We start from the raw sequence: 26,816 nt of genomic DNA on the forward strand, positions 1-26,816 counted from the left end.
CAAGTACAAAAGGAATAGAACTAAAGCTCCCTGCAGCCTAGAGGTAGGACTCAAGGCTGAGATGAAATCTCTTCTGCTCTCAGGCTTAATGGCACTGTTAGTTGTTTTTAATTAAGTCACCCTAAATTGCTACACTGAATGAATTTTAAGAGCCTGTGAAATGCTGTGTCCCAATGTACTATAATGAGAGAGAGAGAGAGAGAGAGAGAGAGAGAGAGAGAGAGAGAGAGAGAGAGAGAGAGAATGAATATGAATTGGTTCTTGTCTAACAGGATTAGGTAAGGGTATTTCTAAAAACAGCTTTAAAGTGTTTTTCCAGCTAATGAAGTCTAGACGTTCCCGAAGGTTTACCATGTGCTCCAGGTTCTGGGAGTTAAATTCTTTTCCTTCCTAAGCAAACCTGTGAATGTCCTTATTTATCAAAGAGAATCCATGACCCTGGTAAGCAAGGGAGCCACAAAAGGATCAGGAAACAAAGTTTTCACCCAAACAGTTGGCAGCCAGTTTTAAAGCAATGGTAAAGATGGATTTCCTCATTTTATTCCCTTTAACTTTCCAGAATCATCTCACTACTCGTGGGAAGGCAGGCGTGTCATCCCCACATCTCAGCCTTAAGGAAGGCTCATCGTAGATAACCCTTGACTGAGAGAGATGAACTACAGTCAATATGTCACCACTACATTGAGAAACAAAAACTGATACCGCCTCTTCCTAGGGAGACAGCCTGGCTGAAGCAGTCATGTGAATTCCCAGCACACCAACTGTTAGCACAAAAATATGCCACCACTGTTCCTTAGCAACCAATGCGGTTCTTCAACGGCTTTGTGGCTGAAGAGCTGGAGACCTTCTTCTGCCTCGTGTATCTAACGGGAAGCAGAGATCCTGATGGGCCTGAGTGCTCTGCTCTCATCAAGTCGTGGCCGTAAGGGGGCAGCCACTGTTCTGATCTCAAAGCAACCAAGTAAAGGCATTAGCCATCACGTGGTGTGCACAGGCCAAGTGGAGACGAGGAGAGACCGACTCTGGTCTGGTCTGCCCCGTGTGGCTTTCAGTTCTCCCTGTCCTTCTCTGATGTCCTTTTCCTACTCTGCCTCTGAAAGGGACTAATGCATAGGAGGGAATTAGGATACGGAGATGCTGTGGAATGGTCAATCACTGAAACCTCTATTAGATAAAGTGACGGGATGTCATTTATTTGACAACCTGCCATTACAAAATTTAGTATGTGTAAAAAATGGTTCTATTGATACCCAAACACAGAGGGGAAAATACATATATCTATATATCTATATCTATCAATGCTTCATTACATTAAATAATAAGCTGTGTGTGTGTACACATATGATGTATGTATACATGCAGATACATGTACATGTACAGGCCAGAGGTCAACTTCGGGTTTCTTTTATAGCTTTCTACCTTATTTTTTCAGAGAGGGTCTCTCTCTGAATCTGAAGTTTGACATTTTGGCTACTCTGGTGGTTAACAAGCCTCCTTTCGTTCACTGCTGGGGCTTCAGGCTTGTGCTTCCACACACGGTGTTTTACATGGGTTCTGGGGATTCAAACTCAGGTTGCCATACTTGCCCGGCTAGCATTTTACCCACTGAGCCACCTACCCCTCACCCCCAGTCCCAGGTTCATAAACTTTTAAGTTTAGTTTTATTACTATCATTTATTTCCAGAATTAAACTCCCAGTTGAATGTCAGCGACTCCCTCTCCCGCAAGTTTCTATTAGACTTCTTCTAGTTGTTTAAAGAATTTCTTGTTCCGTGTGGCACATAATAACTACAAAGCTGATTTGTGCTTCACGGCACACATAGATGTAGGGCAGTTTGAGTTTGACAGTGGTTTTCCCACTGTAAATCCTCCGAGACGGGGTATGGAGAGTCAGCACCTGGTTCAGATCAATACTGCTCATGTGTTCAATCTTTTGTATGCTTGTTGGTTCGTTGGTTTATTCAAAAAGTAGTTTTTGAGCACCTTGCTGCCCTGAATTAGGTGATGAACTAGAGATACAGCAAGACAAATGTGCACACACACACACACACACACACACACACACACACCCCACACATACATTGATATAGGCACACACAGGCACATGCATACACAGACACGCACATGCACACACAACAATAAACAATTTTGTAGTAATAAAACTGAACAAAAGCTGAACTCCTTAAGTTCTTGGACATGAAGTACTTTAAAGACCTATAACCTAGCTCATCTCACCTTTTAGGTAACAGAGGTTATAGAAAGGAACTGTGGTCTTAGGCTATGACTCCCAAAACAAAAATAAAGAAGCAGAACTTCAAACTACAGAGCTCCTCACAGGAAAAGGGATGACCACAAACTGTACTGCAGAAGTGTAGAAAACAACCAGCTACCCCAGAGGAGGGCAACACATGAAGTACATGAGGAACCATGACTCAGTGACATGTGAAGTACATCAGGAATCATGACTCAGCAACATGTGAAGTGCATCAGGAACCATGTCTTAGCGACATGTGAAGTACATGAGGAACCATGACTCAGCAACATGTGAAGTGCATCAGGAACCATGACTCAGCGACATGTGAAGTACATGAGGAACCATGACTCAGCAACATGTGAAGTGCATCAGGAACCATGACTCAGCAACATGTGAAGTACATGAGGAACCATGANGAAGTACATGAGGAACCATGACTCAGCAACATGTGAAGTGCATCAGGAACCATGACTCAGCAACATGTGAAGTACATGAGGAACCATGACTCAGCGACATGTGGAGTGCATCAGGAACCATGACTCAGCAACATGTGGAGTGCATCAGGAATCACACAACTCAATGGCAAAAAGGACAGCATTAAAGAATCTCCAAGATCCAAGGATGCTGGCTCAGACCTGTAATCAATCTCAGCACTCAGAAACTGCACACAGGAGGATGAGGAATTCAATCCAGCCAGGGCTTCCATAGCATTCAAGTCCAGACTGGATTCTCTTTTTCCAAAACAATACCAAGGGCAGGGGGCACAGAACTTTAATTGCCCTTTTGTCTGGTCTTTGGAAGGTGCCTGCCATCACTAATTGTTAGAGAAATGCTAATAACATCCATAGTGAAGCACCTCCTACTCTAGGTGGGCTATTAGCAAAATAGATGTGTGCTAGTTAGGGTACAGGGAATAGGGACGGCTTGTATGCTGTTGGTGGGAAAGCAAATTGATAGGGCTATTATGGGAGACAGTATTGGACATCTCAAAAAGCTAAAAAGAGAATTAGAATATGATCCAGCAGCATCCCATTACTCGGTACTTATTCACCCAAAGGAAATCAATCAGGATGTCAAAGAGACACCTGCACTCAACAAAGAGTTCACTGCAGCCCTCTTCACAATAACCAAGACACAGAAACAGCCTGTGTCCATCAATAAATGCATCAATAGATAAGTGGATCAGAGACAATGTGGCATATACTCAGGGCATTATCCAGTCTTTACAACATAGGGGCTCAACATGGGAGAAACTGGGGATGTAATATCAACTAAAATAAGGCAAGCACAGAAAGATAACTACAGTTTTACTATTTGATGACTATTATATACTCTGTGGACTTTAAAGAAGTTGAACTCAGAAACAGTATAGAATAGTGGCTGCCAGGGGCTGCCATAGGGAAAATGAAGAACTTGGATAAAAAAGTTCCACTAGAGGATGAATACATCCTGGGGATCAAATGTTCAGTGTGGTAACTACTGTTAATGTATTAGATAGTTTACTCACTGCAGTGATAAAATACCTAACCGAAACAGTTAAAGATAAGGATTAATGCTGGCTCACAGTTCTGAGGGACACAGTCCATCTTGACAGAGAACGTGTGGGAGCCTGAGGTGGTTGGTTGCATTGTGTCTGCAGTCAGAAAGAAGAGAGAGTCTGAGGCTAATGCTCAATCCCCCTTTCAGTCTAGAATCACCCCCATTTAGGATAGGGCTTCCCTCTTCAGATGTAAACTTCTCTGGAAATGCCTTCACAGACACACCCAGAGGTGTGTCTCCTAGGTAATTCCACACTCACTTCAAGTTAACAGTTAAGATTACCTATCACAACTAGTAACAACAATATATCATAGATTTAAATTTTACTATGGCAAACCTGAAGTTCTTTAAATATATTTACATACAAGTAAATAAAAAATGGTAAGTAGATGAGGTAACAGACATGTAAATTGACTTAATTAATGTTGTGTCCATGTATCAAACCATCATTAAATACATTCAACTTTTACTCCCTGGTTACAGTTTAGGCAAAACTTACAGGAATAAACAAATATAAACAGTTTCTTTGAAGACCTGGAAGGTTCTGAGTTTTGAATAAAGCTCCAAATCCAAGTTCCTGGTAGACAATCTTCTCTGTAGAGACAACCAGAGGGTAGAGTTTGATCTGGGCATGTTCTTCCCTTACAAACATATGCTATATGTGTTCCCAACACACGTGAAAGCTGAGATTCCCTCTCAATGATTTCCATCAAGAACGTCACTTCAGCAAACCGATGCTAAAGTCATGCAAGGAGCCAATTTTTATATTTTGAATGCACAGAAGACTTTTAAATGAAAGGAAACTTTCTCCAGGGTTAGCATCATCAAATTAAAATATAATGTTATCATCTAAGCAGTATCTTCATGGAAGGTAACTTCTTTAAAAGAAAAACTTAATGTGCCTGGGGGGAGGGCGGTGGAAACCAACCCAGTAAAACCAGACTCTTTGGCTCCTAAGTCATCTTATGTATTTCTCTACTGTCTCACAACAAACATCTATTATATGCTCTAATTATTGCTTACAATGTTTCCTGAGAAGACCCACGATGGCCACAAACTCTGCGGGCAGCATGTATCCACAGTACATTGCCTAAGAGGTTGCTCTTCTAACCTGGGAGAACATTTGACAGAATTGCAAGCATGCCACAGCCCTGTCTCTTCTAACCTTAACTTTCAAAGCCCCTGAATGGATAGCCTGGGCAAATGCTAGGTTTGATTTTATCGGTAATGGACTCACACATATGAACTACGGCCCACACTTCTCTAAGACACAGTCCCTGAAAACTGTTTGAGTGTATTTAGAAAAATGGTACCCTTGTGCCTACAGACCACTAACCACAGCCTAGCTCACTCCCAGAGTAAGACATAGCTTAGACATACCTCCAAAAACAAATGAAAATATATAATACCATATGCAATCTTTATTTAATAAGTATATTCTGATAACAGCCCAATTTCCTCTCATTTTCTGTCCATTTGTTCACCACTAAATAAGAATATAATTCCTTAGTATGAAAAGTACTCTTCTTTGTAGAATTTAAATAATAACTGAGTATCATCCATACCTCAGAGGGCATGCCTGCTAAACTATGGCCTTGTGGGTCTACAATAAAAATGCTGGGGAAACAGAAAAACTGAAAACTACAGGGAAGAATTTATATTTATACTTATATGTATATTCTTTTCTAGACTTTTGCTTGTGTGTGTAGTGTCTATTTGTGTATAGTGTACATCTGTTGTATGTGTAAGTATGTTTGCATGTGGAGGTGCATGATTATGTGCATGCATGTTCATAGGTGCACGTATGGGCACGTGGAGACTGAAGTTAACATCAGGTGCTTTCCTGAATCCCCACCTATGCAATGAGGCTCTGAACCCAGAGCTCACAGGTTCAGCTGCTTGCTATGGGGTTCTCTGCCTCTGCCTCAAGCCAGCCTGACTTTTATGTGGATTTTGGTCCTCATGACTATGTGGCAAATGCTTGCTTTAGTCACTGATCTATCTCCCTTGTGACCCACTCTCCCACTTTCGTGATAAGCCACTAAGTGTCTGTGACTAGCCTAGTACTCCAGGCTGGCCTCCCACTTGCATCAATCCTCCTGCCTCAGCTTCCTAAGTGTTGGAAATTGAGCTATGCACCAGTGGATCCCTTCGGGGGAATGGTGAAGACCTGCTATCTGGAAGAGCTGCCTGGTTATGGAGTATAGCCATAATTCATCTCTCTTCTATGGCTAAGACCTGACATAGCTACAGTATGGTCAGGGAGACCCTGAATAAACTACACACTTGACTGGAATTTTCTCAGGAATTGCACTTGTGTTCCGTTTTCTGTTCCTGGATCCAGTTCAAGACACGGGCGGCATTTGGTCATTAGGTCTCTGCGTCTCCTTCAGTCCTAATAGCTCCTCAGGCCTCTTTCATGACCTTGGTACTTTTGAAAAGCTCGTCAGGCCTTTTGCTTTGTGGCTGTGAGACTTTGCAAGGATACCCTAGAGGTGAGGGACCATTTTCATTCTGTCCTATCAGGGTATACATTCTATCTGCATCACTTTGGTCACATGGTTAAGGTCATGTCTCCAAGCACTAACTTAAAATGTGCTGCCAAGTCAAAACCCTACATCGCTGTGGTAATTAAGCTTTACTTACTGACTTGGGACATATCAGATAATTTCCAGCATATGTTATGAACACCATAATAATAATATCTACTTTAAGAGAGATACTCGAGGGCTGGTGAGATGGCTCAGCAGGTAAGAGCACCCGACTGCTCTTCCAAAGGTGCAGAGTTCAAATCCCAGCAACTACATGGTGGCTCACAACCATCCTTAACAAGATCTGACTCCCTCTTCTGGAGTGTCTGAAGACGGCTACAGTGTTCTTACATATAATAAATAAATAAATAAATAAATAAATAAATAAATAAATAAATAAAGAGAGATACTCGAGTCTCCAGAAATACATTATTTCTTAAAACTTTATCCTATTTTAGCATTCATCCAAGGGACTTTTCTGTTCCCCTCACACACACACCCCAATCTTTTTCTCTATCTATCACTTCCATACTTAAGAAATGTAATTCTGGGGCTAGAGAGATGGCTCAATGGTTAAGAACACCAGCTGCTATTCCAAGACCCAGGATCGATTCCCAGCACCCACACTGTGTCTTACAATTGTCTAGAATTCCAGTTCAGGGAGGGTGTCTGACACATTTTTCAGGCTTGCATATGGTACATAAACACATATACAGATAAAACACTAGTGCACATAAAAATAAATAAATCTTTTTAGAAAGAAGGGCAATTCTTCAGGAAACTTGGGTTTCTCTCTCCTCTCCCACTTACAGTGTTATGGTCTCGTGGGTATTTATTTTATTCTTGTGCCATAATCCACTATACAAACTTTGTCGCTACATTTGGGGACTCTTTCAGAGGAGCTTCTCTGCTCTTCTGACGTTCATATCCATCTTTTCTCTCCCTCCCTCCCTCGCCCTTCTTCCTCTGAGCCATTTCTTACTTCCTGTTCCTACATAGCACTCTAGCTTGTATTTTTTTCACTCTCTGCTGTAAACCTGGCCATGACTACAAAAACTCTATTTGTTTTGTTGAAAATGGTATTTAAAATCAAGGCTCGGGTACTATCTCATTGTTCTCAGCAGTCACAACTAGAAATTACATGTGTATGTTATTTATAAAGACATACATCTTACTTTTATCAGCATGTGCACTGAAGCATGAAGGACTCGGCAGCCACTCCAACCATAAGCCAATACCACAGGAATAAGCCAGTGGTCCTCAACCTGTGGGTCACGATCCCTTTGGGAGGTGCGACGACCTTTTCACAGGGGTCGCCTAGCAGATGTCCTGCATATCGACTATTGACATCGGGATTTCTAAGTAGCAAAATTACATTTATGAAGCAGCAATGAAATAATTTTATGTTTGGGAGTCACCACAGCATGAGGGTTGCGACATTATCCAGGTGGAGGGAGAACCACTGCCTTAAGCAGTCAGACCAGAGAAGTGTTTCAATAGAGAGATCTTTTCACCCAAGAGTTCTCAACATCTTCACTTGTTCTCAAACAGGCAAAGCTGGGGGCCGACGAGAAAAGACTGAAAGAGTCGCCAACTGGGTTTGCTTAAATAAAGTGTTCTCAGCAGCAGCTACTTGGTCCTGCAGACCCCATCTTAAAGATGTGCAAGTGGAGGCTCTGAAGGGTTTGGGGAAGTTGCCAGTCCCAGAGCTTTCTTCTCACATCCAGATGCTTATCAGTCAGAGCATCAGAGAAGCTGAGGCACCGAGGGCTGGGGAGGTGCGGAGAGGCAGGGCATGCAGTTCGGGGGCCCAGGAAGAGCACAGATCCTAGTGGGGGCTGTACCCTACTCTCCCTTCCTCTGTCACATCAGTAGATTTAGGGTCTGCCCGGGGCCTTTGGGAATTACACAGCAAACACTGCTTCTGCTGCCTTGGGCAACTGGCTTTTCATCTCTCCATTCCTCTGTTTTCTCACATATAAACAGGATTACAGCATCTTTCATGTCACAACGGGATGGCAATCGGAAAGGAATGAAGAGATTAATGGCAACTCGGCTGCCTCCTAAGTGGTTTTGCTTCTGAGCTGTTATGAGGATAAAATTCAATGATGCTATTAAAGATGAACTCTACAAACAGACTCCCTTCTTTTTCTTCCAGATATCTCCAATGAATGCACTGGAGAGCTAAGAGTGCCTGGAGCGTGGTTTGAATACACCAACCTATAAGATATGGAAGAAGACGCACTCACAAAGTCCTCATTTCAAAAGGTTCAGACTGAAGTGGCACCTATTTCTGACATGCAACAAACCTAAGTGGCATAAGCTCCAGCACCAATTAATGTCCCCAACTCTTAAGTCTTAACATTTTCATGTGCAAAATACAGCTTCTCTCCATAATAAAAGGTTACCCGACTTCCTACTGTAAACCCCGCTTATTCAAGAAAGCGACTGCACACTCTCTTGGAGACAATGAAAACACTCTACCTGCTTCAAAGGCTTTGTCTTCTCCCAGTTCTGTAGATCACGGAAAGCAGTTCGGGCACCGAGGAAACTTGTTCCTAAGTCATTTTTACATGTTTCTTTGTTTCCTGGTGGCTTGGCATTTGGGTCACCCTTAGCAATTTGTTAATTTTAAATCACTAGGGGGGAAAAGGAATAAATACCCCAATTTCCAACAGCTGATATGCTGGCTGGTAATCTCTATTCTTGGGATAAGAATAACCAGAAGTTTGGAAGCATGTATATGTGAGTGTACCATGTGCACATGTGCATATATGTGCATGCATGTGGGTACATGTGTGAATGAAGGCAGAGGATGATGTCCAGAAAGCTTCCTCAATTGTTCCCACTGATTTGTTAAGAGGAGCTGGTCAGCAAGGCCCAGGAATCCTGTCTCCACAAACCACTGCTGGGATCACAGGCACATACCACCTGTTTGCAGGAGTGCCGGAGATATAAAGTCAGGTCCACATGCTTCCAGATCAAGCACTTTACCCACTGAGTCACTGTTCTGTGCCCACCCAGAAACTGTAGCAGTCTTAAAACATCACTGATAAATGCCCTAGTTTCCATTTGAGAACCAGTTTAAAATTAAGACTATGATAGAGCTGGCTGAAGCTCTCTTCTTCAGGTGTTATTCAGCATCTAGGGCAGGAAGGGCTGGGACCTTGGGGGCAGCCACAGGAGCACAGTGTCTGCATCGAGGAGGAGCACCAGGCCTGAGACTAGTTGTCATGGAAGCCACATCTGTTCTCTGAAATGAGAGAAAACACTGAAACATGCCCAAGGCAGTGTGCTACAGATTTTGCCACGAATTATACCTGGGTTTGAACTGGGGCCAACACGCAACCGCTTGGAGACCATGGCGCTTTCCCAAGTCTCTCTGCGAATCAGACTTTCTTTACCTGCCCAACAGACTAATGTATTGGAACAGGTAGAATGTCCTGGGTGGCTCCAATGTGCTCACCCATGTGACCTCTTGCACTCATTAATGTCACCCAGGAGGTGGTGCTGACAGAAATGGACATGGTTCCTCTGCAAATGCAGGGGTGGATCTCAGGTCACCACTGTGATTTATAACCACAGCCATGAAAAACTTTGGGCCTCATTCTGCAACTTAACAACCCCAATCTTACCCTTTCAGCCAGGATATGATTCACGTCTGCCTGATACCTTCCCTTTGGAGCCCTTCCTTTGATCTGCCATTTAACAGCAGTGAATCAGAGTCTCTCTCTCTCTCTCTCTCTCTCTCTCTCTCTCTCTCTCTCTCTCACACACACACACACACACACACACACACACACACACAGTGAGGGACCATGGGCCAGCCAGCATCACAACATAACAGGCTGGAGATGCTGCTGGACAGGAGACAAATCCCCAAATAAAACACTGGGTAGAACAGATTTGATTTTTTCCCCCTCCAAACTCCTTGGTTACTTCCCTTTCTTCTGCCAAGGGATGCCCAGCTCATATGCTGTTCTCTCCCGAAGAGAGAGAGAGAGAGAGAGAGAGAGAGAGAGAGAGAGAGAGAGAGAGAGAGAGATCTCCTCCTCACTGGCACCAGGAGGAAGAGAAGTTGGTGTCCAGGTTGACAGGCTCGATGCTTGAGGACATGGCTGCTGCCACCACCCTGGTCAGAAGACTGTCCTCTCTCTTGCAGCAACGCCCACTGCAATTTTCACAAATGACTGAGTGGTCAGCCACAGAATCACACTGATGGCCTTCACACTGAATGGAAGGTCCTCCCCGGGGCCCATAGGCCAAGATGTGGTGTCTGAGGGGAAGTGATCTTGCTAGCTAAAAACAGCAGAGGGGAAGCATAAGCCCAGGGAATACATTTTTTAATTAAACCAAGGAGTTTCCCCACTCCCCTCTTCATTCACCCTGTGCTGCGTCTCTCTCTCTGACCTTCCTATCTCTTTTTCTCCTGTGGTACCAGCCACTCTTGGATACCAAGGGTCCCATCTGTCACGTCGCTGCTAAGGCAAAAATAGACCAGTAAGAGGTCCTGCCTCTTACTGCCAAGAGCAACCACACTCGGCAGCAATAGTTTTGAAACAGCAGTAAAGGTGGCACTCCATCTCAAACCCTTGCCCTAGACTTCAACCGAAAACTCCTGTTCATTGATTGATGCCCTAGACTTCAACTGAAAGATAACCATTCATCGATAGCATCCGCTTGCTGCTGAAACCCCATCCTCTGCACCCTGAACTTGTGATCTCTCTTCTAATTCAGAAATTAGAAGCCATGGTCGTAAAAGCCTACGTATCAGAAAACGCCACTGAGTTCTCAGCAGGCATCTCCAGTAGGAGCAATTCTGCTTCTTGTAAAATCAGTCTGCCGTTTGTCCCGAGGACAGGTCAGGACCTCTGTTACCGACTAGATGCATTCTCTCTGTCTGCAAACAGGAACACCCCACCCCGTGCTCATCCTCCAGTAGGGCCTCCAGGACTCTACCCTTCAATCCTCTGTGCTTTTCCTTGTAAGTATCATTTGGAGGACGCAGATTTTCTCTTCACTATCTTTGCTTTGGCTTGGTCAGCTCCCCACCTTTACCCCTCCCCCAACCTCACCACCCCCCAGTAACTACTCCCTCACATTTTCCATGAGGTCACACATTCCACCCCTAAATAATGCATCTAATCTTGTAAGCCCTTCCACTTGAAAGATGCCCTGATTCTCTGCTCCTTTCATTTAGTATTTAAGGTTCTTTACAACCCACTAGAGTTAGCTTATCTCTCTAGTTCTATCTGGTACCAATTCATGTCTAAGCTCCAGCCCGCCAGGAATGATGAGAGTCGCCAGGAATGATGAGTGCTGTGAACACTTGCACAGCCTCCCACTATCTCACACACACACACACACACACACACTCACACACACACACACACACACACACACACACACGCACACACACACACTCACCCACGCACACACGCATGCACCTGCACTCCTGCTCCTCTGCATTCCCTGCTGTGAAGCCCTTCTCTGTGCTCTCAATGTTTCATCCTGACCTCTAATTTCATACTTAAGTTACATTGTAACTGTGTATATTACTGGAGCATATTTTATCACTGTATCACTCACTGATAAATACCATAAGGTTTACTGTAAAAAAAAAATCGACTTAAGAAAATATAAAATAGATACTTTACAAAAGAAAGAAAGAAAGAAAGAAAGAAAGAAAGAAAGAAAGAAAGAAAGAAAGAAAGAAAGAAAGAAAGAAAGAAAGAAAGAAAGAGAGGGAGGGATGGGGGGAGGGAGGGAGAGAGAGAGAGAGGAAGAAGAACAAAAAAGAAAAAAATGATTCCAGATGAAATAACAAAGAGAAGACAGTATACAGATAGGTAGAAGCAAGCAGACATTATTTAAAGATGTGTAATTTGTGGAGGAAAAATAAAGACCCTAGACAGATGTAAGTCTTTGCATTGTGGAGCAGGAAAGTAACATGCTCACTAAACAGAGATATTTTAAGGTGTGTTTTGGGGTAACTCAATTTCACACGACTGTGGCATCATCAACACGACTGTCCAGAACATCCTTGGTTGGATATTTCTGCAGAGTTTCCCACAAATTCTAAGCAGATGAAACCATTAGCATGGTACGTGAGGCTTTACACCAGACCCTGGTTCCAGGACAGGCCTGTCTCTGACATAGTTTAAGACTCAGCAGATACATTCCGCCCAGGATGGTCCTAAGCAATATACTACTTCTGGTGACCCAAACTACAGGGACCCAGATGGTCTTGCTGTGCAGGAAACTTCTGTGGGAAAGTTCCAAATAATCTGAGCTCTGTCAAAGCTTGGGATGTCTGCCTATCTTTCCTTGGCTTCATGGCACACTGGAGCTATTCTCATACTCTGGAACCAGGTTATTCGAGAAACAGTCTGAGTTAAAATGGTAAGGGCAGCTTCTAAGGGGTAGGCATAAAGCAGGCAGGCTTCCAAGTAGCTAGAAAAATTAGAATAAGGAGAAAAAAGTTACCAGCTCAAAAGGCAGCAAGAACACACATACATATATGTATATATATCTTATTAAATTATATATTAAGTATATAGAGTTTTAAAAATTTAAAGATCTATTTCTTTTATGTATGGGAGTGCACTGTAGCTGTCTTCAGACATACCAGAAGAGGGTGTCTGATCCCATTACAGGTGGTTATGAGCCACCATGTCGTTGCTGGGAATTGAACTCAGGACCTCTGGAAGAATAGGTAGTGCTCTTCTAGCCCCCTACTTAAAAATTTTAATGGCAGTATAGAAAGGTGGAACTATTACTTGGAGGTAGTATGCTACCTAACATGTCCAGGAACCTAGATTCCATGCCCAAAACTGAGAAATAAAAGGAATAAATTAAGCTGAGCATGGTGACACAATCCTGTAGTTTCGGCAGTTAAGAGGTAGAAATAGAAGGATTAGGAAGTCAAGACCAGGTCAAACTAGGCTATGTAAAAGTGTGTCTCAAAATAATGGTGATAGAATATACTAAAATATATTAATTTTAATAAATGCAAGTGGAGCAAATACCAAATAGAATTAACTAAGTTTGAATGAACTATAAGTGTAGCAGAGTGTTGTCTGATATACCTAACTTGTGGGAAGTGTCTTATGAACCCATAGGCACCAACCATGATTCCTTCCAAATACACAAGTCAGAAAGTGGCGAGGTAAAGGAGAAAACACTGTATCTCTCACCACCACAGTACCTTTAAGAGCCTGTATAGGGATGGTATTTTCCATTTGAAACAACCCTCTGATTTTCTGTGAGCATCAGCCGAATGTCTTACAATTCTAGTCAATCCCAACACTGCCTGGAGTCAGCACCTGATTCTATAGGTCGAAGGAGCCCATATCAACCAACTATTCCCATTATAAATGCCAACCACAATCGCCAGGTTTCCCTAGCACCAGCTACAAACTAAGGGTTTCCACAATGCTCTCCTCTGGTCTGACAGTTTCCCAGAAATGCCTGCAGAGCTCAGGAAGGCACATTACCTAACATTTACTAGTTCATTCCAAAGGCTACAATCAGAAAACTTTAAATGGAAGAGATACATAGGGTAGGAAAAGGGAGTGTAGATTAAATTTCCCACGCCCACTGTGCATATACCAAATATCACAATCCATTCACTAGGATAGAAGCTCCCTGAATCTCATCTTTAGGATTATTTTAATGCCGGCAAGACATAGGCTTACACATTTATTACTTCAGTCTCCAATTTCTCCCTTTTCCAGGGTATAGGAGGCAGGGCTAAAAGTGCCAGCTCCCCCCACCCCCCGACAGCGCCCCACACTTTAGTCTTTCTGGTGAATAGCTCTCATCTTGAAACTATCCAGAAACCCACCAAACACATCCATTTGATAAAAATACGCTCTTATCACAAAAGAGATTCCAAGGAACTCCAGGGATGTCTGGCAGACACGCTAGCCATCTGCATCACTCAGGAAATGGGCTGGTCTTAGGAGATTTGTGTCAGTGGCCAGGGTCAAAGGCCAGCAGAAGAAAAGATGTTCCTGACACCCCCTAACCCAGAAAATTTAAAGCATTCTAGGAACTCTGTGTCAGGAGCAGGAGGCAGCAACCAGGTATTTATTTATCATACCACACATAGATAATCCATCAGCAGATGGAGAAATTCCAGTACAAATCTCCTCTCAGGTAAGAAACCAGTAAAGACTTAAATGGCTTAAATAATATTACACTGTATTTTACTTGCCTTTTTAACATCTGTATTTCTTTTGTGTGTGTGCGCACATGCATGCCTAGAGAGGCTAGAAAGGAATGTTGGATGTCTTGGAGCTGGAGTTACAGGCATTTGTGAGCCCCCTGATATGGATACAGGGCTCTAAACTCTGGCTCTCTGATAGTGCAGTAAGCGCTCTTAAGCCCTGAGCTGTCTCTACAACCCAATACTGCACTTTTAAATACACAAGACACGTAAGTAGTATTGTAGGTAATAATAACAAGACTGACAAAGCTATAAAGATGGCCTCAAGAAATTCTGAAGGCTGGTATACACACAGGTTGCACTCCTTTACAATATAATAGAACATATTTTCTAAAGATACCTAGAACAGGGAAAGAAAACCTGGTGTGTACTAAATGGATTCTATGATGCCTTTAAATGGAAGGCGATCCTGCTGCTTGTGATAACGTGAATGAAACTGGAAAACTTGAAAATGAAATGAGCCAGGCCATTAGACCTCACAGGCAAAACTGGGAAAACTCACTTGGCACATACAGAAGCAGAGAGTGAAGCAGTGATTATTGGGGTTTGGGGTGCACAGAGTTGGTGATGTCGGGATGTGAGCGAGGGAAGGGGTTGTGTCTGTGTGCAGCTTCCCTTTCCTTTTGGGGGCAGCACTCCCTCAGCTTATCAACGTGTTCACCACACTAGGGATTAGCAGGGGCTGGGGTAAGGAACACTAGGGAGATATGGACCAAAGGACACAGAATACCAGTTAGACAGGGGCATCGGTTCAAGAGGTTACTACAGAACATGATGCCTAGAGATACCAGCATGCACGGTATTCCTGAACACCACCACAATTAGATCTGAAATGTTCCCACCATGAGGAAAGGTGTGTGAAATGAGGCATATGTCAATTAGCTTGATTTAGGTATACATACTTGAACGCATCAGGATGTACCCCATAAGTATATACAATTTTGTCAATTAAGACAAATAGTTGTTTTAAAAGAAAACTAGGAAGTTCCCAACCAAAGAAGAAAGAAAAATGGAACTGAAAATTGTATTTTCATATAAATGTCTGCCTGCACACTGCCATGCTCCCCGCCATGACAATAATGGACTAAACCTCAGAAACTGTAAGCCAGCCCCAAAGAAACGTTTTCCTTTATAAGAGTTGCTGTGGCCATGGTGTCTCTTCACAGCAACAAAACCCTAACACTACGGCTTTGAACTTGGGATCTTCCCACTTTGGCCTCCCAAGTTCTGGTACTGTGAGCACGGAGCACCACACCAGGCTGTCTTTCTTCTTGCCAGCAATGGATCATTCATAAAAGTAATCATATAAAAATGTAAGGAGTGGAGTGACTCTGATGCTTGGAAGGAAGGAAGGCTGTAACCTTAGATGTCTCTGTGAGAAGAGGTCAAAGTTCATAAGGCACGCAGGCAGCCTAAAAAGGCAGAGGAGAAAATAAACATGCAAAGAAAGACAAAAACAGAAGTGACTATTAGATGGGGATAAACAACGGAGCCAAACAGTGGACACATCAGCAGCTTTTCTGTTGCCGTGATAAAATACCACAATCCAAGATAATTAGGGAAGAGTTTATCTGAGCTGAAGTTCCAGGGAGCCTAGATGTCCCCAATGGTGGGAAGGCATGGTGGCAGGAAGCTGGGAGATTACATCTCAGCTGCAACGGGAAGTAGAGCCTGAGCTCTATGTGGAGTGAGGCTAGAAATCCTCAAAGCCCACCCCGATACTTCCTTCAACATGGTTATCCCTCCTCAAGGTTCTCCCTCCTCCCCAGCAGGGCCACTGGTTGGTGGCCATGTGTTCAAATACTATGGGAGACATTTCTCATTCAAATCACCACATGGGTTTCTGAAAAAAAAAAAAAACAACCCACAAAAACAAAAATCAAAACAACAACAACAACAACAACAACAACAACAGACTATTAATGGTACCATTGCTGGAGAGAAGAAAGAGAGCCCAGTGTGGTGCTCATGCTCACAGTTCCAGAACTTGGGAGGTCAAAGTGGGAAGATCCCAAGTTCAAAGCCGTAGTGTCTTAGGGTTTTATTGCTGTGAAGAGACACCATGGCCACAGCAACTCTTATAACGGGAAACATTTAATTGGGGAAGCTTACAGTTTCAGAGATTTAGTCCATTATTGTCATGGCAGGAAACATGGCAGCATGCAGGCAGACATGAGGCTGGAGAAGGAGCCGAGAGCTCTACATTTGGATCCACAGGCAGCAGGTAGAGAACTGGCTTGAGCTTCTGAGACATCAAAGCCCACCACCTAGTGATGCTCTTCCTCCAACAAAGCTCACACCCACTCCAACAAGGCCACACCTAACAGCCTTCCCTATGGACCAAGCATTCAAACACACGAGTCTATGGGAGCCAAACTTATTCAAACCACCACACTGGGATACAAAGACAGACCTTGTCTCATCCATTCTCTTCCCCTACCCCCCCAAAACCTACCAACAAATAAATCATTAGGTTCAGTGGTTCTTTTAAAAATCAAATTATGTAGCCGGGCAGTGTTGGCGCACACCTTTAATCCCCAGCACTTGGGAGACTGAGGCAGGTGGATTTCTGAGTTCGAGGCCAGCCTAGTCTACAGAGTGAGGTCTGGGACAGTCAGGGCTACACAGAGAGACCCTGTCTCGAAAAACAAGCAAACAAAAAAATCAAGTTATGTAACACACTCATTGAACAAAAATCCCACCTTACTCTTTCAATATTATAGGGGTGAGGAAATGAAAGAGTACTTCCCAATGCTTGCACCTTGATTCCAAACTAAGACAGACACAAAATGAGAAAGGGTGTCACAGGTGAATCTTATACAGCTGAGAAAATCTTTAAGTACATCACTAGTAATCCTAACTGTATGGCCATATTGGGGTTATGACAGGATAGAAAGTTTAATAATTAGGAAACTGATCAATATATTTTATCACAATAGTAAAGTAGAATAAAAAATATGATTGAATCATTAGTTCTAGAAAAATGTTTGGTCAAATTCATTCACAAGGTTATTCTTGTTGGTTCCAAGTCTTGTGCGTGCCAAGCAAAAGCTCTACCAGTAAATGGAATTGCTAGCCTTTCCTTTGCAATTTATAATACTAACAAACTAAAAAATAGTAATTTTCTTGATCTGATAAAAAGAGCATACAAAATAATAATAATGTATGTGACAAATATACTTATTAAAATATATTTTAAATTTTCCTTTAATATTAGACATAAGACTATCATGCTGGCTAACACATGTACTTAATACCCTGCAAGTACAGGTTAGGATACAAATATAGCAAAAGAAACAAAAATATATAAAAATGAGTGCACCGCGCCGGGCGTGGTGGCGCATGCCTTTCATCCCAGCACTTGGGAGGCAGAGGCAGGCGGATTTCTGAGTTCGAGGACAGCCTGGTCTACAGAGTGAGTTCCAGGACAGCCAGGGCTATACAGAGAAACCCTGTCTCGAAAAACCAAAAAAAAAAAAAAGAAAATAAAAAATGAGTGTACCTAAGAGTGTACCTATAAAACATTATTTATAGGTGTGCTTTGATAGAGATCACCAAAAAAACTTAAAAATAAATGTTATCCAGGTTAACCAAAATATTTGGAACCAGAAGCATTTTAGATTTCTTTCCTTTCTTTTCCCCCTTAGGTTTTTAAATATTTGCCTGTGTATAACGAGATGAGGGAGTACAGATCTAACCACATAATTTATTTATGTTTCACACATACCTTACTTTGGGTTAGGAATTTCCACCAAGGCCTAAGTATCCTAGGCAACAGAACCCTGAAGAGGAGGTCCCTAGTGTGACCTTGAAGAAGGGCTCCGGTGTCTTCCTCCCTCCCTCTCTGTACTTGGTCAAGAGGTCAGCGGGTTTCCTCCCCCACATGCTTGTGTCATGATGTAAGCCCTGTGCTCTCTTAGCCCAAAAGTTATGCCTCAGCCTCCAAGTCTGTGAGCCCGAGGCAGCCTTCCTCTCACTGAACAGATATCTCAGGCATTGATTATGTTAACAAGAAGCTGCGTAGCACAGGACTTTGCCTTGATAACTCATCCTCACACCGGCTCACTGTGCCTGCATTTCAACTATGAGCTGCGCCATGGGGGTCACGGGTGGAATTTTCCATTTGTGGTATTAAACAATGTTCAAAACTTTTGGTGCTGGACCCCTTGGGAGTTTTTGACTAGGGATGCTCAATTTGTAATTAGTGAAATTAGGCAAATGTAACAGTCTTGAAAGAAGTATGTACAATTTAAAAATCAACTGTGTGTTTCCGTTCAGTTTGAATCCCTCAGGCAGGCATGCCAAAGACACTGTCATCAACGGAGGCAAAATATAAAGAACCTAATGATACATTTTGAAAAAATTCTGTGATTTTCATGTGAAATGTTTTTTGGGGTTTTGCTGCTGGTATTGTTTTGTCATTTGGTGTTTTCCTGTTTGTTTGTTTGTTTGTTTGTTTTTCTGTTTCTGTTGCCAGGGATCAAGCCTCAGACTCATGTACTCTGCTGTTGGTTCACAATTCTGAGTTGAAATTGAATTGAAAATTATGATATGAATCTCTCCCTTTTTTTTTTTTTTATAAAGGATCTTATCAAAGAAATGGAACACTGTAAAAGAGAAAAAAGGAGATAATTTACACAAAAGTTGGGGAGAATTACAGAAGTGATGGCTTGCTTCTGAACCTCTATGATGTAAGTCTAACTAAGTGCCCCTGTTTTTAATTCCTCAATAGTGTTCATGAATTTTAAACACTGTTTCATATGTATGCCATGCTTTCAAAGCCTAGATAGAACACGATGTCTCGTCCCTGTGACACAGGATTCTTGGGTTTTCCACAAACAGTCGGAAAGAATATACTGATTTTGTAAATGTTCAGAAACGTGGTCTGAATGATCATTCCATCTCCAGAGGAGGAGGGAGGAGGTGGCAGGTGCGTTTCCACATGGATGCGGGCTCTTGGGGAACATGCAAGCATTCAGGCTAAACAACCGCCTTTATTTTTTGTCTTAAATGGAAAGGTTCCTGGGCAAAGCTGCCCATTTAACTATCAGTCATCTGTCCCGACCCCCTACATACACATAGAAGGTAGCTAATCAGAACTCTGACCACAGTCCAAAGACATTAAGTAGGAAGTAGCTCACAAAGGATGAAAAAGTTTGACGTAAGCCTTAGCTCTTCACCTCACAAACCTAATCTGCTGGCGCTTTACAAGTCACTTGGTTAAAACAGTTAACAGATTGCCAAGAATTTGCAGACGACTAGCTTTTCTGAAAAGCGTAAATTATAGTGGAATAAGTAAGATCCATTTGCATGCCAATATGCTCCCTTGGGTGGGAGAGAAAAACCCAGCATAGCATCTGGTCTCCAGAATACAGCCTGCAGCCTGGTTTCTCCCGGTGGCAGTCTGTATTTCCCCAAAACAGTTATGGGCAGGGCCTATCCAGACACTCTGCATTGCTCTGCACTGCTCTCTCGAGGTGTGGAACCTACTTCCACCGTCCTGAACCTGAATGGGCTTTGTGATGGCCTCAGGGAACAGAGCACAACAAGTGATGCTGGCTGTTTTGGTCACCAAAGATGATAATGTCCCTGCCTGGCTTTCTTCTTCTAGGGTCAAGTGTTGAGCCAGGGTAGAAGGAGCTGGGCTGCCGGAAGCTGTTTCTCTCGAGGGATCATGAGGAAGGTAGGCTACTCTAGCCTTCCCAGTCCAGGCTGCACACACAGGGTGGGTTAGCTTCACGCCAAGCCTGCAGCTCAGCCAGCCCAGACGATCCCAGTGGAGCAGAGGTGAGCTGTTCCCTCTCAGCCCTAGTCAGACAGATTCGTGAGCCCAACAGCCATGACTGCTGCTTTGCGACCATAAGTGCTGGAGTGGTTTGTAACAAACCTCTAGAACAGACTTGTCATAAATGGAGGGCCTTGACTGCACATATATGCCCTCATCTGCTCAAAGGAGGAGAAACTCAGAGCCAGAAAATATCAAGGCTGCCCCAAACCCCACATGGTGGTTCTATGCTCTGCCAAAAAAGCAGCAAAAGCCACCACTGAAAGTTAAATTTAATTTAGGTCTCACCTGCCTTTTGCCACTGACCAACAATGTCAATTAGTGGACCTGTGATTAACCTGTTATTTGCAAAACCAGTTTCTCCAATACATTTGTTGCTAATTGTCTCAAACGAGATATTATATGCCCACCCTTGCTTCTGTCTCTGTCCACAGCTACAGTTTGCTATCGTAAGTCCTTGGATTCAGTGGAGTCCCATACAGCCACTGGGCTCTACACTGTCATCTGCTACTGTGTGCTAGCAGAAAGTAACCAGACTTTACAGCTAAATAGAAATCCTGGGCCATTTTACTGTGTGACCCTAGGCAAAGTGCTCAACACTTGGACTCATCTTTAAGATGGAAATAACGGCTATTTATCTTGCAGGGTGGCTACAGAATTAAATGGGCTACTGCATAAAAAAATATCTAACATGCCTGGCACATAACATGCAATCAACATGTTTCCGTTCCTTAGCGTCCTGGCCAAGTTTTGCACTAGAAGAAGCATGAAGACCCAAGGTTTATTTCAGATAAAAGAAGTCATTGCAGGGAAGCCACGCCCCTCTTTCTGTGTGATTGACACTCCCGAGGCCCTGGAGGAGAAAGCTCCAGTCTACACTGGAAACTTCCACAAATGGAACAGCTACAGGACCCCTTCTTGCTTTGTTAATTTTAGAGCTGATTTGAGCTAATAACTTTCCCCTTTACTATCATATAACTTGTTTATGTTTTTAATTTTTATCCTTTGGAAATTTCAGCCATGTAGACAGTACACCTTAACAAGTTGCCCCCCATCTTCCTCTCCAACTCACTTCTGGGACTCCTATTATATCCCTCTCCCAACCTTGTTACCTTTTATATTTATTTATTATTCTCCACCCCCACCCCACCCCCCGCTGTGTTCACTTAGAGCTCTCTGAATGCACACTGATGTAGGGTGGGACAGGAGGGAGCCTGGAAACCTGGTCTGAACTCTGTCCCAGTGGCCACCAATACCAATACCTCCTCCTCAGCTAGGGGCGGGGCCACTGGAGCCCCTCCCCACTCCAGCTGTCAACCACAGCTGCTGAGTTCCTATTTGTCACAGCCTTGTCCTGTTCAGCAGCCCTCCCCACCCTCTGGCTCTTTCATTCTTCCTTGGGACAGGCTCTCAGCCCATAGGACTGGCTGACATGGAACTCATGGTAATCCTCCTGCCTCAGCCTCTCATGACATAAATCAGTAAACTTAGTTTGCTATCTATCACGGATCTTAAAATCAGGAGAGAACTACCTTGTTGTCCTTTGGAGGCTACTGGAAGCCTTTATGCTGGAGAAATATGGGGGTGGTGCTGAATTACTGACTGCTTAAGGAAGAGAAAGGTCTCAGGAAACCTGTGGGTTTTAAAACTTTGACTGATTGACAGCACAATGAATGTTGTGTGGCAAGAACAGAGAACCATCTGAATACTGTTCTTCCATTCAAACTCATTCTGGACTTTGCCAGCCTTCATTTAACATGACCATAAGACCCCAAGGTCACCTGGCCCTTATTTAACTGTTAAGAAACAGGCCTGAAGCAATTCTATAACTTTCCTGCTGTCCCGCCTTACTCTTGTGGTGGGTGGAGTTGGGACTGGCTTCTAAGGTCTCCAGGCTATCTCTGACGTGTATCCTGTATCCCCGCAGCCTTGTGGCCTTTGGGATGGTAAAGAGAACCGGGTGCAACATGCATTCCTATTCTGGTTAACTTAAAATGGGCAACACATCCCAGACTTATCGCCTATTTCCAAGCTTGCTTCCTTCCCAAGGGAGGACTGGTTATTATCTTGGACAAGAGCCACCCTAGGTCAAGGCCTTCGCTCCTAGACTGGAGACGCTCCGTCAGAGACTTTTCACTTGAAACATTCTAAGACAAAGAAGATGAATTTTATTAACACTCTGATGGATGTTGTCCCTGGCAAGTGGCCATCACCCAACAGGAAATGACAGGAAGCTGTCTTCTATAACCTACTGATGAACAGGGACGATGACAAATGGGTGGGAGCCAAGCAAGATGCATGTCAAAAAATTCTGTCAGGGCTGTGGGGTAAGTCAGTACTTACCCATCCACAAGAAGTAAGCACGTTGTAACTCCTCCTGTCTAGGGATCAACAATGTCCTTTAAGGTTCAGATAGTCTGATCACAGACTGACTATGTTCAAAGCAAGGTCTGAAGGCCTAAAAATATACAAACCCAAGGCAAGGGACAGAGGAGGCAACCATTTGTATTCAAATCTACCTAAATCAACACATTGACTGTGAAAGACAGGACTGTGAATAGGGACCAAACTGGGATTTGAATGTTTAACTGCTGCACTCACGTGAGGAAAAAAAAAACAAAAACAAAACAAACCCCAGATGTGGGAACTGAATCAATGAGAAAGTTAAGGGGGTCACTGACCCCTGAAGCACATTGAGGTAATGGAAAGGAGGAAGCGGAGCCCAGGAGAGGGGGCTTGGCAACAGGGGGCTGGCAGGATTTTATCTGTAGTGAAGACAATGAGGGTGTATTTGGGAACAAGGGTGGAGAGAGTTGGGGCCACTAGGCAGATAGCTGTGACAGGCCTGTTCTAACACAGCTTGACAGGAATTTCCTCTTCAAAGTGTAAACTCCAGAGAGCCACACTTAGAAAGCTGGATTGGATTCTCCCTCTAGGAGACACCCAGCTTGGGTCTCCAGGTCTGAGCAGTAGGAGTGTGGAGTGTTTCCCTTGACTGGACTCAGTTGCTCCTGTGTGTGATACCAGAGTTCAGGTCCATGTTAAATTGAGTCCCATTTGAAGTTAAATTTAAGTTTAGAAGTGGGCTCTTTGGGGTTCATATTTGAGGCTCTTGTTTTTATTCACCAGCACTGCTCGAGATTTCAGGGGCTCTAGAGAAGAAAGCCGGGCGTGATGGCGCACGCCTTTAATCCCAGCACTCCGGAGGCAGAGGCAGGCCGATTTCTGAGTTTGAGGCCAGCCTGGCCTACAAAGTGAGTTCCAGGACAGCCAGGGCTAAACAGAGAAACTCTGTCTCGAAAAACCAAAAAAAAAAAAAAAAAAGGTTAGAACCACTGTGTTCTGGCATCTTTGTCAGAGTCATACAAGTCTATGTCATCCGAAGAGCTCAGGGGTAGGTGTTCTTACTGCATGATGCTCTCTCAGTAAACACAAGTTTGGCAGTCAGTCTATAAGCGTGCCTCTGATTCGTGGATTGGTATCATCCCACCTGCCCTTAGTAATTCTGAAGTTGTAAAGACATTGTTGTTCCCCACAACAGAAATTGACTGCCCCCCCCAAACAACTGTCCCCAGACAACTGTGACTTCTGACCTTTTAAGAATATAGGCAACACTAGAACACAAATACTTGATAATAAATGATGCTCTCCAGTTTTCTTTTACATGACTTATTCTTCCAGCCAAAACCAACTAAAAAAACAAAGCAAAACAAATAAACAAATCACATATTAAAAGCTGGGTCTCCTCCCATAGGCCTGTTATGTACTGTAAAGGTTAAGGCAGGAGGATTTGAGGACAGCCTGGACTACAAAGTGAGTTCAAGGCCAGCCTATACAACTTAGTGAGGCCATGTCTCAAAATAACAAATATATATATATTTTTAAATGGCTGGGTATAGAGCTTCCTGGTAGAGCATGAACCTAGACATACAAGATCCTAGGCCCTCTCTTCAGTGCTGCGTTTACACACAGAAAGAAATAATAAATGAACCATACCAATCCTGTCTCTAGTCATAGCCTATGGAAGAAGCCACTTTAAATGCTCTCTGAAGACCTGGAAATGAACCAAATACATGACAAATGATGACAAATTCACCCAGACCTCCTCGTGATAAAAAGAAACCTCCACTAAAGATTGTGAACCAAAAAAACTGGAAACAGTTGACACGTAAACAACCAACAGACAGCTAAGCTGCTCATCACCAGTGTGATACGCCTGGGCTTATGTGCCTCTCCCAGGAGCTGGATCTCAGTGAAAAGAGCATCCACTTGCCTCCCGGGGAGGCAGGAGAGAACTGGCACCTCCCACCCAGTTTCCAATAGCTGGAGACTGATTCATCCCAGAGAAGTTGAAGAGCACACTCAGCATCGGCTAACGGCCGTTTATTTCTGCACAAACCCAGAAACTGCCCTCCCCCAAACCACCCGGTGAGAGTCCAGGCAAAGGGTCCCTCAAGGCTTCCTTTCAGTACCTCATCTTGGCCAATTGTATTTCTTCCCCTCTGTGAATCTGAATTGGATGAATACAGGATAATTCATTAACGACAAATCTTTAATTACCACCTCTGCTTCATGAACTAAAAGGGAGACATAAGCTGGCATAATATTTACATAAATACCAAATACCTACCTTCAGACCAGTCTTTCCTAGCCGCTTGCATTATTTTAAGTTCTCATCTATTTTAAATCTAGGTTTGGTTTTTTTTGTTGTTGTTTTTTTTTTTTCCCAGACGCTAATTAGAATGTTCCCTGACTTAAGACCAGATTGTAAATTCTCCTACAAGCATCAGGTCTTCGGAGTTGCCCCGGAGATCACACTTTGCCCATCTCTGAATACACGTGGCCTCTAGGACCTTGCCTGTCCAGGTCTTGCCCTTCATCACAGGATGCTGTGTCGTTACCCCCTTGCCCACCCTCACCCCAAAAGGATCCTGGTCTTTGCTCCTTCCTCCCTGGGCTTACCTCGGCTCCACCGCCCACCGTGTGTTTCCATTCCCAGGCTGAAAGAGCCATGGATGCTGCCGGCTTGTTCTCCCCACTCTGTGGTCTGGTTCCAATCATGGAAACATTCCTATGGCAACCAGCAAGCACCCCCACCTCACTCCCTTCCATGAAAGTTTCCCTGTTTGCGAGGCAGGCATTTGGCAAGGACACTGAATTACTTTAACTTGCCTAGCAACTACTAGCATGCTCCCGCCCTTTTCATGGGGATTGGCTTCTCTCCCCTCTTAGCTTTTAACACACTCTTAGGAGCTGCTTGGCTAGGAGAGCCATCAGGTGGGCCTCACTGGGCCCTGGCCTAGAAAGCACAATGGTGCGGGCAACCTGGAACCTTGCTCTTGTCCCAAGGTAAAGAGAGAGCCCCAGGCTCACGGCCATGCGTTGAGCGTGGACAGTTCCATGGTGATGACCCTGGGTAGCTCCAGGCTTCTTACTGAACTCCAGAATCTTCCTCATTCTTAGCTACACAAAAGAGTCAGAATATCTAAAGCTGGCTCCGCCTAGAAAAGCAGGTTTAGGGGCTGGGAGATGGTTCAGTTGCTAAAGTGGACCTAAGTTTGATCTCTAGGGTTCATATAAAAAGCCAGTTTTGGTAGCACACATACAGCAATGGGGAGGTTGAGGCAGGAGAATACCAAGTTAGCCAAATGCAAGAGCTCTAGATTTAAGAGAAGGGGGGAAAGGGAGGGAAGGGGGAGAGAGGGGACACAGACACAGAAATGCACAGTAAGAAAAACAAACACATACATACATACATACATACATACACACATACATACATACGGGGGCGGGTGCAGTCAGAGAAAAAAGAAGGTTGAAGACACTTGAGGTGACCTGGCCTTGATAGACACCCTTATACTTACAAATCCACCAGAATTTATTTGCCCATTATGTGTGTGGTTGGGATCCTCCTCTATTTTATTTAACGGCTACCATACAGGTATTTCAACACATAGGGTATACCTTATTCCCTTAGTTTATTTTGGTAACAGGAACAAACATAGCCTCAAATCACTAATACTGCTGTATATTCATATTTGTTAATTGCAGTGAATTCTAAAGAAATACTCAACATGCCTATAGCCTAATTCAGGTGTCCCAGGTGAAATGCATCTCTGACACTACATCTCTCTCTGTAGGAGAAAAGCTTAGAACAATGAATTAGCTCTTGGGGACACTGCCAAATAATCCCACACACGCCTGGTGTCCCTTTAGGAAAAATGCCAATAGTGGGTGAGGGTGAGTGCTTGCTTCTGTGACAACCAGACTACTCAAGCCAGCTTGTGGAGAAAGATGGAAGCTGCTGGAAAATCCTTTCTGCTGCAGCTGACTGCTCTCCACAAGGAAAACCAGGCAAGAGCTGCAGAGAGAGAGAGAGAGTTGTCAAGTTAGGAAAGGAAGGTCTAGAAACCAGAGTGGGCCTGGGTGGACAGCAGGGCAGGGGTGGACAGCATCTATGTGGGCAGGGGTGGACAG

The 26,816-nt window shown here is 43.8% G+C and overlaps 1 protein-coding gene across 3 annotated transcripts in view; it reads right to left on the bottom strand.

The window, feature by feature from the left end:
• Tmem108 (transmembrane protein 108) overlaps positions 1-26,816 on the bottom strand; it is a 274,768-nt gene that overhangs the window by 180,530 nt on the left and 67,422 nt on the right. Inside the window, exon 1 of one of the 3 annotated variants that reach the window (XM_021207037.2) lies at positions 25,302-25,388. The exons of the other annotated variants lie outside the window; for them this stretch is intronic. The gene's annotated coding sequence lies outside the window, so the exon portion shown is untranslated. Of the gene's footprint in view, positions 1-25,301; positions 25,389-26,816 lie in introns of those variants that run through there. 3 annotated transcript variants of the gene reach the window in all.

Source organism: Mus pahari, chromosome 10, assembly GCF_900095145.1.
Source record: "Mus pahari chromosome 10, PAHARI_EIJ_v1.1, whole genome shotgun sequence".
NCBI lineage: Eukaryota > Metazoa > Chordata > Mammalia > Rodentia > Muridae > Mus > Mus pahari.